This window comes from Pelmatolapia mariae, linkage group LG10_11, assembly GCF_036321145.2.
Source record: "Pelmatolapia mariae isolate MD_Pm_ZW linkage group LG10_11, Pm_UMD_F_2, whole genome shotgun sequence".
NCBI lineage: Eukaryota > Metazoa > Chordata > Actinopteri > Cichliformes > Cichlidae > Pelmatolapia > Pelmatolapia mariae.
Genome location: NC_086236.1, coordinates 24,089,562 through 24,101,850, shown reverse-complemented (window position 1 = coordinate 24,101,850; position 12,289 = coordinate 24,089,562).

Here is a 12,289-nt window from a genome sequence, read left to right as displayed (position 1 = left end):
AGACACGCAATAGACTCCGGAAAAAGAAGCGGGCATGGAAGAGTTGTACTGCTGTATTCTGAACTATGTGAGCAGATCTGGGGTGGTTCTCCAGCCGTCACCGCCATAAACTGTGGCATCGAAACGAGCGACATACACGACCACAGCAGCACCACCGATAGCAGTTGTCCGTGGTCAGGCTCACACGAAAGCACTTCTCCTTCGCCCAGTACTTCGGCTCCATCTCTAGCTACAAGCAGTCGGGACTCCGACAGATGGACGGCCCACAGAGACTCAATAAAGACGCAACCGGCTGAACACAACGCTTTCATCCTACAGGCACGTGAGGCTCAAAAGAAAGTTATCCAACGAGGGACAGCTCACGACGCTTGCACAGGAGGACCTAAAGCTGAGGAGACAGACATTCGAGAGAATGGAAGCTGCAAACAAAGAGTTTTCAGAGAACATTGGCAGATTGACCTCGAACATTGAAAAACTCAAATTCAGTTACTGAGGTATTTCTTCTAATGAGACAATCAATGGCCCAGACTCCATTTGCTGCAGCTGCGCCACGACTATCACATCACAGGGCACAACCTCAGCAGCATGGTTATTTCTATGCGCCAGTTGTATCCTCTGCCCCCTCTTCTACCGCAACCAGACCAACTACACCAGAGCGCCCTGAAGATAATCGTCCATTTTCATACACTGGGTATCTTTTACTCCGACAGAGACTAGTCATGTCCCTGATATGCCAAATAGCATGTTAAACAGAGCATTTCTTGGCTATTGTCCTGTTTAAGCTTGTCTTGTAACCAATGGGCACTACATTATCTCTGTTACAGCTGTTTTATGGCCATTTGTGGTAATGCCCCTTTTTCTTTTGTTGTTTTCAGACAGATGTTTATATTTCACATAAAGGTTACAGTTTCACATATAGCTAATATGTGTATTTTCAATAATAAAAACGTCAAAAAGTATTTATTTACCTCTGATGCATATGGTCATGTCCATCAGAGAAAGTTCCCAATAAATGACGAATGACTATTAACCAAATACAGTTTAATTAGTTATTTTGTCTATTCCTTCATACAGTTAGGATACGGTTGTTACAGGACTGAATTAACGATTTCCAGTGCCATAACAAGTTAGCTATAGTTTCATGTTCATAGCAAACTGTACATAGAACAATCAGGAAGTAAAGGTTAATCACACATGCTCAATGTCATCCTAACAAGATTTTGCTCACTAATTTTTGACTTGAGTATACAATGTGTGTAGCATATTATCACAGCCTCAAGTCTTTATGCTAATGCTTTCCATACCAAGTCCAAAAAAAAAAAATGTCATTGTGAATGACGAACAGCATTTGGTGGCATTATCTTCTTAATTAAAAAAAAATAAAAATACAGGAGCATTCAGGAGTCCAGAAACTTGGCAAGCACATTTCTCACTCGTCTTCCCTCAGTTTCATTGCATTCTGTTCGTATAGTGTGGTGCTGTGTTGGTGGCTGGAAGTCTGTCATACTGGACAGCTGCGGCAACAGTTTGGTCAGGAATGAGGTCCCTGTTAGCTTCACAAAAGTTATGCAAAACAAAACAGGCACTGATGATGAAAGGAAGGTCATCCAGATTGATGTCCATCGCCCTTCGTAGTGCTCCAAATCGGCCTTTTAAACGTCCAAAGGCACACTCGATCACCATTCTGCATTTACACAATGACACCCCAAAATACTGTTTGAGGAGCAGTGATGGGAATAACGGCGTTACAGGTAACGGCGTTACTAACGGCGTTACTTTTTTCAGTAACGAGTAATTAACTAATTACTATTCCTATCGTTACAACGCCGTTACAGTTACTAACAAGGAAACGTGGTCCGTTACTATTTTTCAACAAACAGACGGTTGAAGCTGTGTTCAGCTTACCGCATCTTATATCAGTTGCACGGAAGTAGCTGACTACGTAAGTAATCTGGACGCTACAGCTTTAAGCAGCTGCGCGCTCCCGCGGACGGCAATCACGATCACTGTTTAGCACAACACCTGGAGCTAAGGGGGCAAAACAATCGCATGAGTGCTGCCGTTTGACTGAGGAAGAATAAAGTAGTCGTGGTAAGCCAATCACATGACCACTTCAAGACAAAGCAACAAGGTGATATATACCAGTTTTAAATTGTGTTGATGGGCCACGTAAAACCACAGAAACAATATATACGCGGCGTTTTTTCCTCAATAGTTTCGCCACGTTAGCGCTAGCAAGAACTCTGTTTATGAGCAAAAAAAAACAAAAAAAAAAAAACAGGGGAAGTTTTAGGAGTGACGGAGAGAGAGAGAGAGAGCGAGCGCGCGTGTTTTGAGACGTGAGAGATTTGTGACGTTTAGCGTGTTTGGAGTGTGTAGTTAATATGTTGTCTTGTGTAGTTAGTGTGTAGTGTTGTGGATAGTTTTGTGTTGTGTGTCAGAACAATGAGGCGACTGCTGTCTCCAGGTAGAAAAAGGAGTGATACACCTGCTGCTGTCAGACCTGCAGGTATCAGGCTGTGATGTTCTCCTTTATAGTGGACAAATTATTTTTTTTGGAGTGGCACAAATATTTTGTGTGGCATCGTATTGAAGAACAGCTGATTGTTCTGTAAATAGTTTGAAATGGTTATTTAAAAAAAATCAAGGTAAAAGGTAAATGGATGCAAATAACTTTGTTTGCAAAACTTGTGCATAGGATTTTAAAAGTGACAATTTATATTTGCATTTAAAGTTATGAAATATGATTCATTAAAGATGTTTGTGGTTGTTACAGTAAAAATATAACTTTTTTTAACTCTGATTTTATGGTTTTTGTCTGATTTTAGATCAATTGTGTTAATAGTCAACATGAAAACATAACTGTAAATTCAGACACATGAGGTTGTGCTGAAAAGGATGATACCAAACAAGGCAAGGTAAATAGTTTTTAAAGGTAAAATGTGGAGGGAAAATCAAAAGTAGTAAAAAATGGCCAATTATACCCTGGACCCCAGAGGGTTAAACGTTTTTTTTTTTGTTTTTTTTAAGTAACGCAATAGTTACTTTTCAAGTAATTAATTACTTTTAGAATATTGTAACTCAGTTACTAACTCAGTTACTTTTTTGAAGTAGTAACTAGCAATGTTCCCTCTAATTTTTCATGTGTCTGAGCGAACACACAAACTCCCTGAGCGGACACTTGGACCACTGTGAGCAACAGCAGACGTGTGCACTGTGGTCACGCCAGCATCGAATCCATCCAAGTTACATGGTTTATTAAAATAATCAAATTACAGCATTTATGTTAGACTACTTTTAATTAACTGCTTTAGCCCACTTAGAATGAAAATTGAAAAAAATCTTGTTCATGGCATGTGTAATATGTTAACACTATTGGAAGTAAAAAAAAAAAAAAACTTTAACTCCAATTTTGAAAACACAACTTTCTTTTTTATTTTTTTATTTTTTATAAAGCTCTGACTGAAAGCTCTGAGTCTGTGGTCTGGGAGAGAGTCCTGTAACTCTGTCTGCAAAATACAGCATATAATGACCAATGTTGGGCAATTAATTATATAGTTACTTCTTCAAAAAAGTAACTGAGTTATGCAAACAAAGTTTTTTGCAGCTGTTCACCTAAAAATGCAGCAAAGGCATTTCTTTAAATAAACATTTCAAATTATTTACAGAACAATCAGGTGTTCTGCATCAAATTTGATGCCACACAAATTATTTGTGCCACTCCAAAAATAATTTCTGTCCACTATGAGATAAAGGAGAACAACAGCCTGATACCTGCAGGCCTGACAACAGGAGCTGTATCACTCCTGTAACACCTGTAGCACTCAGTAGTCGCCTCATTGTTCTGACACACACAACAAAACTATTGACTACACTACACACTAACTACACAAGATTTGCGGTAAACATCGCAAATCTCTCAGATCTCAAAACACCACCATCACTCCTAAAACGTCCCTCTTCCTAAACAATAAATGCCATGTTGCCATATCATTTTTTGATTGGTCGACATGGTACATTTTTCGACCAATAGGAAAGGGTGTGGGGTTCTTTGGTTTTGTTTTTGCTCACAAGTGGAGAGTGCTTTTAAGCGCTTTCCTTATAAAACGCCGTTTTTACCGTTTCTTCCCGCAGTAAATATAAACAACGATAGTATTCAGGAAGAAAACCAAACATTGCAGATATTTTTATCATAACTCTGGTTTTACGTGGCCCATCAACACAATTTAAAAACTGGTATAAAGTCCACACTTTTTCCGTCAATTGTTCCGTCTGTCCTGCTCACATCTCCAATGGTTGTACATGTTGTCATTAACGTGGCTTCACTCCACATCAGCCACGCCACTTGGCTAGCTAAAACACCGGTGTCAGCACATAAGGACGCTGTCATAGCCTGTCAACGACATTGATTAGCTGCGTATATACGAATGTGAATCGCATCATTGGCTGGACTATGGGATAAGGTGGCATCGTTCTAATCCCATACGGGAGCAGCCAGTCACTCACTGACTAACACTGCAAAACAGAATTGTTAAAGTTTTAATTTTAATTTCAATTCAGGTTAGATTTTTTTTGTGTGTGTGTGTGTGTGTGTGTGTGTGTGTGTGTGTGTGTGTGTGTGTGACGCAGATTTTCTGTGCGCAGAGACCGTGCCAGCAGTGCGCAATTGCGCACGCGCGCAGTTTAGAGGGAACATTGGTAACTAGTAACTATAATTGAATTACTTTTTCAAAGTAACTTGCCCAACACTGCTGAGGAGTAGCTCCTCCACTAGAATACTCTTTCAACACAAAGGGCAGCAGGGGGTATGCTGGGTCACCGAGGAGAAAAAACAGGAACAGGATCTTCTCCCTCCACAATTACTTTTTGACAAGAAGGAATCTTGCTGTCTCTCAAGTAGGCACTGATGTTAGAATTAGCAAATATGCGGGCATCATGAACGCTCCCTGGCCACTTAATAACAACATCCATGAATGTGTATTTGTAATCACAGGTAGCCTGTACATTGAGCATTTGCCTTTCCTGTTAATGTAGTCTGGAGTTTGCTGAAGGCTGTTTTATCTCAATATGCGTACAGTCAATAGCTCCTAGACACTGCAGCATGCCATGTGTTGCATAGAAGTTTGTCACAAGTGTCTGTACCTCACATTCGGTGAATGGCAGAGAAACATACTTGGGTCCCAGGTGAAACATGATAGCCCTGCACACTTCTCTGATTATTTTAGACATGGTTTGTTGGGCTAATCCAAACGCGGTCGCTGTTTTCCGCAGTCTGCCTTCGTCACTCAGATAGTACAGCGTGCAAGCGACCTATGTAACAACGTCCACAGTGATCTTAACCGTGTTGTCTGGCCTTGAATGTAAGGTTGTAGCTGTTCACTCAGATGATAGAGAGTCTCTCGACAGTCTAAAGTTCTCACGCCACTCCTCGGGTACAACAGTTCCACACACAAACTTATCCCACCAGGCACGGCAGCGTCCAGGTCTCACCCATAATCGCCGATCGATGTATGGTCTGAAACGCAATTCTCGTCGAGATCTGCCGCTGAACAACAGCTCGGAGTAAACACTCAGTCTTCTTTGTAGAAAAGCTATCTGGAGCATGCGCAAACTAATATTAATCTTCAAATAGGGCTACCAAAATTGTGAGCAAACAAAACAACTACTTTCCGATGCCGTCCGCCATCTTGGTTTAAGTGGTCACATGACTGCATCATATGACCAACATGCGTGATCGTTTTCGAAAGTCTGCGTTTTCGAGTGTCCACACTGCGACGGGACAGTTCTTGGTTTATCCAAACCTGTATAAACTTGCTGTGGTTTTTCTTCCAACCACTGCTTCATCTGTGCCCTGTGAAAGGGTATTTTCAAAAGCAAAAACTGCTGGTTTATTCTCCTGCCTTCCATCTCTCTGGTGTACCTCTTCAGGCAGCTGGCCAAAGCTGTGAGTCTTTGCTTGGCACTTTCCAAGGCCTCGGGTATGGGAAGCTTGCTATACTTCTGCAGCTCCAATAGTTGGCTAATATCCCTCCGTGGTACTTTGATCTTGGCTTCTAGTCTCCTTTTTCATTGGGGGTTACTGCTCCTTGTGGCTGTTCAACTTGTAGCCAAGCATCTTACTGATCACTGCTGCCGTAATGTAGCTCAGCTGGTTGGTCTCAGTAGGTTTTGTTCATAGTACTTCATTCACATCATCTAGTAGATCTTCAGAGGGTACTTCACTTAGTCCAGGAGGATGATCCAGGTTTCAAGCTTCGCTATGATCCTGTGTTTCAGATCAGTTCCTCTCGCACTCAATGATCCTTCTTCCATCGCACTTGGGGGTTGGTGCCCAATCTGAGGGTGACGATATCTCTCCCCTGACCTGTCGTCCTGGCTCCTGCTTGCCATAGCATTTGTTTCACCATCAGTCTGGATGCTGGGTATTGAAGATTCCATATCTCCCTCATCCTATTCATGCAACCCCTTCTGCTGGGGTCACTTACATAATAGCATTTCAAAAGCGCCCTATTTTCATCTGTTGCCCACCTATGCGTCAGTAGACTTTCCATCTACGCAAAAGGCCATAAACACACAGGCTGCAAATTGTCACCCCTCTCCTCTCAGAGACAGGTAACTCATTTGCCACCATTCAGTGATTGCTGTTGAAACAAACTATATAGTTGTTTGAATGAAGTAATAAGTGCAGTAGGTAATATTGTATGTGCTCTTTTTTTTTAGTTTTTAAAACAAATGACCCGACAAACCTCTGCCACGTCTGCAGGGAAGAGCATGATACTGACTTTAAATGGGTAATTAAATAAAGTCAACTAAATGTTGTGATGAATTTCCATAAAACGCTATTTTAACCTTAATTAGGTTTTTGTTTTTCTCTAAACAAAGATTCAGTGTGACATGTATTTGCAGTGGTTCCACCCGCTCTGCATAAAAAGTTCACCACCAGAAGAAGTGTTTATTTTGTTGGCTTGTACCAGGTGGGTAGTAACGAGTTACTCAAGTAAATGTAACAGAGTAAATGTAAGTTTTTGAAAAAAAAAAAAAATTACTTTTAAAGTACCTTTTTTGCACGATATTTTACTTTTACTTGAGTACATTCGTGAAGAATAAACTGTACTTTTACATCGCTACATTTGGCAATATTAGACTTTTTTTATATAATTTCACACATTGGATAATACCAATAATGGATCATGCTAGAGCTACCAGTAACTCTTTCACTAATCAGATGTAGCCATGCAGTCACATGACCAGATATAAAATGGTGGGCCGAGCAGCCCAAGCCTTTCAAACACGGACAGAAGAAACATCAAAAAAAAAAGAAAAGAAAAAAAAAAAAAAAGAAAAAAAGAAAAGAAAAAAAATGGCAGAAGCAACCGTCTCCGCTAAAACTGAAGAGGACAAACACCCTTGACCGCATATGCAAAGCATATTTCGCTTAAAAGGAGTACAAAAGGACAGCTATATAATGCGATGTTTTCTGTGTGAGCCAAAGCAAACCGACATTTCAGCGTACAAAAACTCAACATCTAACCCGAGGAAACATGTCGCGGTAAGTTTGCTCTAAATTTCTTTTTTAGCTGTGGTTAAGTGGATGTCAGTCTTACAGCCGCTGTGTCGAGCTTGATTCCTTGAGGGTCGGTGTACTGCAACTTTTTTGATGTGTCGATAGTCCAACACACATGAATTAAATGGCTGAACTGCCACCTCAGCATGCAGTCATGTACTATAGTCTCTTGGTAATGACCTAATAATTTTATTCGATGTGTCGCGGTGAGGACATGTTTAATAGTTTCGGGATACTGGCCCTCGAGGACTGAAGCTTGACACCCGTGGGTTATAGAATCAGTCTTGCCCCACATTAAAAATTAGACGATTTTTTTTTTTTTAATAAATTGCACTTATCCAGGGGTTGAACATGACAGGAGGGTTAAAAATATGGGAACATTGTTTTTTGTTTTGTTTTTTTTAAACTGTATAGAAATTGCTTAGTCATATCATTCCATGGTCTATTTTTTCTGCCAACAGAGGGTTCACTCCAACAAAATGAGGATTAATCGGCAGCCACAGAAAACGGAAGTCATCCTCTTCTACCGAGCCACCTACGAAGAATGCAAAACTTAGATTCTTTTACTGGCCCTAGGAGGATAACACAAGCAATGTTTGATAAGCTTCTGCTTACGTTTGTATGTGAGGCCAACTAACCATTTTCTATAGTTGAGACATCCTCCTTCAAGACTATGATGGAAACCTTGCAACCTCAGTGTACAGTAATAACAAGGAAAACATGCTCAAAAATACAAGACTGCAAAGAACATGAAAAGCATAATCATAAAAAAAAACAACAAAAAAAACCAAAAAAAAAAAAAAACCACAACAGCACTGAACTATGTTGCTACCACAACAGACTGCTGGTCTGCCAGACAGCATAGCTACTTAGGAGTGACTTGTCACTGGATAGATGACATCTCTTTAGAAAGGCATTCTGCTGCACTGGCTTGTAGACCTCTTAAAGGTTCACACACATTTGATGTTCTTGCTGCAGCATTAGAAAAAATCCATTCAGAGTATCACATCAGAGAAAAAGTGACCCGGACGACAACAGACAGTGGTTCAAATTTCTTAAAGGCCTTTCAATTATATGGTGAGGAGAAAGAGGAAGAAACAACCAATTGGCAGGAGGATGGTGGGTCTATCCTTGATGCAGAAGAAGAAAGTGAGTTAGAGGTGGAGTATCAAGATGTGTTTGCCGTTTTTAATGACAACACAGGTCTGGAGTACCAGCTTCCAAGGCACCAAAAGTGTGCATGTCATCTACTCAATCTTATATCAACAGTTGATGCCACTGCTGCAGAAGTACCAATGATACATACAAGAGACTGTCTCGGTCTGCTTTCGCAAAATGTCATGCTCTGTGGAATAAAACCAGCAGGTCAATAATGGCTTATGAAACTGTGGAATGTGAGTGCAAGATGCAGTTTCTTCTATGTACGTTACAAATGTATTTTGTAACGTATTCCGTTACTCAATGAGAGTGACGTATTCTGAATACTTTGGATTTCTTAATATATTATCATGCTTTTTACAACTACATGAATCTACTATTGCTGTTTGATTTATTACTATTACTGAAGGTTATTTGCCATACCAATACTAACTAGATTTTTAAATCTTAATATAAAATGAGTAGGGTAGGGTGGACATTAGGTAAGGCTGCACTTTTTGCAACGATCTCGTATAGAAAACTATTCCGCGCATTATATAAAACAGGTCTGTGGCTCCGAACCGTAGTAAAGGGACCTCTGGCTAATACGTCGGGTTCCGTGTCGGGCTCGTAGCCGAAAACTAGCTTTACTTTGTTGTCTGGGTCAACTTTGCTAGTGAGAGACAGAGAGAGGCGTTGAAAGGCTGTTCCAACGGAACTTATTGTTTCGGAGGAAAACAGAACAGTGTACAGTCGAGTCTTAATAGCTTACTTACAACTGGGATCGTCAGGCACTCTTTTTGGCTGCAGTGGATATTATTATATTTACATGCTTCCAGCTCCCGTTTCTGGTCGATGATAGCTCGTACTTTTCAACTCTCCCTTTTCTCCCTCCCTCGCGCTCAGACACATAACGAGTATGGCAGTCCAGTCTCCCCGCAGCACGGACTACACTGCCCGTGAGGCTACATTCTTTAGGGCTATGCCAACACTTTACCAGTTGCTGGAGAAGCTGAGGAGGCTGGAGTCATCTTGCAAAATGTGTAGACCTCTTGCTGATGCGCGGGATGGGAACCAGAAACGTTTTGGAGAAATAATGAAAGACCCTGAGCTGATTGCAGCTGCACACAGAGTTGCGTGAGGCCAGCACAAACAGCAGCCTATCTGATGAAGAGGACTTCTTTTGATCCATGGGGTCAGGAAATCCAGAAGCAGGGGAGCTGGAGAGGTACCTTTCATGTCCATTCACTGGAGGTATGAATCTATTGCGTAGCTTTCCTCACATCAAAAAGCTGTCAGTCAAAGTCAATACAGCTCTTCCTGCATTTGCAGCCTGTGAGAGACTTTTTAGTCAGGCAGGACTCCTGTTTACTGCCAAATGGTCACAGCTTCACAGCAAGAACCTTCAGAGCCAACTGCTGCTTAAGCTTAACCATCATTTCACTGAGTGAAGAAACAATTTATGGTAAAGTGAGCCATACACATCCACATATGTACATACACATTGTGGAAATTTGTATTTGTCTTTTATAATTGGTTTAATTCTCACTTCAGTGTTTATTTGTGAGTAGTTTTTATTTAAATATTTTATTCTGATGTTTGCATCGCATGTTTTTAGTGTTTTATATGACATTGTGTCAATCCACTGTCTATACTTTAGGGTATTTTAGTAGACAAAGAACATTTTATAGTTTTGCAATTGCAATTGTGTTTGTGTATTCCTGCGGAATTTTTGCACAGATGTGTGTTTTTTGTTGTTGTTTTTTTTTTTTATTTTTTTTTATTCCTGCTGTCTGCCTTGGTGAATAAATTTTTCCTGATTATACCTGTTGCATCTCTGTGTCCTTTGTTTCTCATTTACTTCATCCCTCCTTGTATTTAAAAGAACCACCCCTAGTATAACATTCTGCCGCATCAGCTTTAGTGTCTATATACATATGTTGAAGTTGCCTTGTTCTAATGTTTTCTCTGAGGCTGCTGTAAATGTGAATATATTTATTGTGGGTATTGCTTAAAAAAAAGCTTTATGTTGTGAAAAACTGAAATCTGGAAATTAGAATTGTTGTGCCTTATTTTGTTTATGATTTTACATAACTTCTATTTGAAAATACAGAATTTTGTACATTTGTGTATTTTTGTTTGTCTGAGCATTTATTTAAACAAACTAAAAACATAAATTTGACATTACAACCAGTTACTCAGTACTTGAGTAGCCTTTTCGCCAACTACTTTTTTACTCTTAAGTTTTTGGATGGCTACTTTTCACTTTTACTTGAGTAATAATATTTTTAAGTAATGCTACTCTTGAGTACAATTTTTGGATACTCGACCCACCTCTGGCTTGTACATAGTTGAGACATTTTTTGCTAAGGGCCCACACTGTACACATATTTACTCACAAATAAATATGTACAGATGTTAAATTAAGAAGTCTAAAATAAAGAAATCCTCTCCAAGGTCACTGTGGTTCTTGGTTATACTCTGATTTATTTAGCAAATACACTCCACCGCTAATGTGTATTATAGAAGGATAAACCCAGGATAAATTCACTGGGGAGCGAGGCGTTGACATGATTACGACTGGTTTCATAGTATTATAGTATCGAAGTCTTTGTCTGAACAAACTATTACCAACAAGTTATTGTAGTGCACAGTTTGAGGTAAATAGTCCGCAAGGCACATTACAATGTCATAAAATTACATTTAAGAAAAGAGTGTGTTGTTTTTCCAACTTGTGCGCTCCAAGTGCGCTCCTCATCCTCTGCGCGCTCTCGTTAAAGGGTAAACTATTTTTGCCGGGGGTAAGGACTTTGGCAAAACACTGGAAAAGTTTAATCTCGTCTTTTATCTAGTAGTTGCTAAGTTCACACTTCCATTTCAAAGCAACAGTAAACTTCACTGACTTTTACATAAGGTTTTTAAAGCTGTAGGTTTATATTTTTTTTAACCAACATGAACCGAGAGGCGGCAGCATTCACATAAAGCATCGGTCATACGAAAGCTAGGCTAACACTAGCTAGCTATCAAGATCAAAACCTGGTGCTAAACTGCGAGAAGGCACAAAAACAGCTTGCATAAGAGTAAACCTTTTACTCACCAAATCAGTGTATCACGTATGAGAGTCACAGCGACGGCAAAAAATAACCACTTAAGCTGAAGCTTCTCCAGCTGCTCCCATGTTTGCTCAGCATATTCCAGAAACACCCGTGCACGCCATGAACATGCCGACTGGTCTTTGCGAGGGAGGAGGAAAGTAGGGACATGGCATTTTCAAACCATATCCTTTTATCCTTCTGCTGAAGGGAGACTGTCTTTTGTCTGTTTCTCTGTAAAGTCATGTTTTAATGTTAATGAAAAAGACCACTTAATATGGGTTTATTTAAAATTATGACGGCATCTGTATGACCCAGGGGTCTCCAACTACAGTCCTCGAGAGCTACTGTGCTGCAGCTTTTAGAGGCATTCCTACTCCAGCACAGCTGAATGAAATGTTGAATCACCTCTTCAGCATGCCATCAAGGCCTGGTAAAAAGCCATTCATTTAATTCAGGTGTGTCGGAACAAGGACGCATCTAAAAGCTGCAGGAC